General features: G+C 40.9%; 1 long non-coding RNA gene across 1 annotated transcript; it reads right to left on the reverse strand.

Moving 5' to 3' along the window:
* Window positions 1-294: 294 nt before the first annotated feature.
* On the reverse strand, window positions 295-1368 carry LOC105558984. The gene is made up of 2 exons (XR_001008716.1): window positions 717-1368; window positions 295-541 (listed from the first exon to the last, which is right to left on the reverse strand). It is a non-coding gene; the product is annotated as an uncharacterized LOC105558984 (long non-coding RNA).
* Window positions 1369-2395: the final 1027 nt, after the last annotated feature.

Consider the following 2395-nt stretch of genomic DNA (forward strand, 5'->3'; position numbering starts at 1 on the left):
CCGGCGATACGCAGCCGGAGGATCACGCGGCGCGTCGATGCTGCGCGCTTGCGGTCGGTAATTGTTACTTAATACAATGTGGTTGCGAGGAGGAGCGAGCTTCGGCGCGGGTAAATTTAGGACTACTACGCCGCTATTTTTTACCGCTCCCAATAATCAGGTGCGAAGGAAACTTTAGCCTTTAGGCTTTAACATAGCAAGCGTGAAAAAGTTCGTACGCACAGTCGGCAACGGACCAGACGAAACCGGCCTTTGTTCAGTAACTTCTACAAATTTATACCAAATTTTAAGTAATACTTGTTAACACGTTAAATGTATTAAATTAATACATTGGCTAATACGAAAATATTAAACTGACATTTCAACAATTATTGTTATCGTCTTCTTATCGAAGCTACTGAAGAGTGTCTCGGGCACTTCGGCGCGGATCCTTGACAGTTTCCTTGAAGAAACAATGAAAGTCGAGGGGTAAACCGCTGAGGGCATTGTGGTGTACAGATTTGCGGCATTACTGGGCATTACTAGGCATTTTTTGGGCATCCTAAAGATAAAATTAGATAAAATAAGATGAAACAAGGTAAAATAAAATAATAAGATAAAGTAATGCCCACCGGGCATTAGTGGGCATCGGTGTACAAGATTTTGGTCAGCGGTTTCCCCCTCGGTAAAAGTTAATTAATCCGAAATAGATTAAGTGATCGAGAATAATGTCCGACCTGCCGTTTCAAACTTGCAGTTAAAAAAAACCTAGGAGTCGAGTGGTCGAGCGCGATTGGTTCCCATCGCTAGGAGCGGCAACGGCAGCGGGACCGGCAGCAACTTCTTGGGTTCCCACCGAACCCGGGTTCTTCATCTTTGTCCAACCCGCCGTGTGGTCGATCCCTTTCTCGGGCAGAGCGGCGTATCGTGAAATGCGCTCCCGGGGCAGTGGCGGTGTTTTATTTTCTCGACGTGCGTGCGCGCCGCGCGCGCCTTGCACCGACTGCAACAGTGTTGCCCGCCGAAGAAGGAGGGATCTCGCGTACGTCGGGATGGACGGGAAAGTGAGAAGTCGGTAAATGCCACGCCGCACGCTTATATAATAAATATGCGATACATTGTATAATATGCGACGCGCGAATCGGAAATTAGTTCGCTCGAGATAAGCTCCGAAAATCCTGTCTGCAGCGATTATCGATGGTAAGACCGTAGGATTTGCGTGAGTATGTACCTAACAGATAAATTTGTAGGTGCGCTAGATTATATCATTTCTTCATTTATTGGCTCGGTAGAAATGATTTGGTGATATTTGTCAAGTTGAAAAGTAAATTAGGCAAAATTGCGAAATAAACTATGATCTAATGATAAAATATATCGTAGAGGAAAGTCCTCTATTATGAGATAATAGGTTTTCCACGTCCAAATTCAATGACAAATCGTTTTTCGCAACGATTATACGATCTAACAATCGATTTTTCACTGAGCAGGTTTCACTCCAGGGGCAATAAATACATGGTGGAACCAACAGATGATGCCTGCACTGCGAAAAATGTCCTATTAAATATAATCGGTTAATCCAATTACATAATAACAAACGGATATATCCGATGAAAAATGTGATCGGTTTTTCAATCAAATTTTATCGGTAACTGCATTTCTTCGGATAAATTTCATCGGATGTATCCGTAATTTAATCGGAAAAAATATATCCGATGAAATGTAGCTGCTGATAAAATTTCATCGGAAAACCGATCATATTTTTCGTCGGATATACAATTTAATATATCCGTTTGTTATTACGTTATGGGATTATCCGATTATATTCAATCGGTTATTTTTCTCGGTGTAGAGGAATAAGTTTTCGAATTCTCTTTTTACGAAACCGAAATTAGTAATATTTTAAATGAGAACTTTTTAGAGAGAGAGAGAGAGAGAAAACGCTAATCTAGCATTGTGGAGTTAACATAATTTAATAAATTCAGTGTAACGTAAATATGTCAAAATGTATTTAATCTCGTTTTTCGAAACATTAAGTAAAAGAGAACATCGCATTTTTTTATTCAAATCGACAGTGACTTTCCGTCGACGGTCGTTAAAGCATTCGTCGGTCATACCATATATCTTGTATTTCAATTGCAATTGTTATGCTAACACGACGAATAATTTTGCACATATGTTCTTAAATTTTTGAAATGACAGTGCGCAAACCGGCACTAACGTTTCATATTCGATCAAATTATTACGAGGAGGAAATAACGACGCGTTTCAAAGTCATGTGCGTTAAACGCATGAATATTCCATTTGGCGTCGACACGTATCTAGGGATCTTGCGTCAGCACAATCGCGTTTTCCGTAGCACGCAATTGCGTTACACTCGTACATACAATTCCCGCGATCGCGAAGAAATGCAGTATCG

The sequence above is a fragment of the Vollenhovia emeryi genome, unplaced genomic scaffold, assembly GCF_000949405.1.
Source record: "Vollenhovia emeryi isolate VEMERY1.0 unplaced genomic scaffold, V.emery_V1.0 DF939295.1, whole genome shotgun sequence".
Taxonomy (NCBI): domain Eukaryota; kingdom Metazoa; phylum Arthropoda; class Insecta; order Hymenoptera; family Formicidae; genus Vollenhovia; species Vollenhovia emeryi.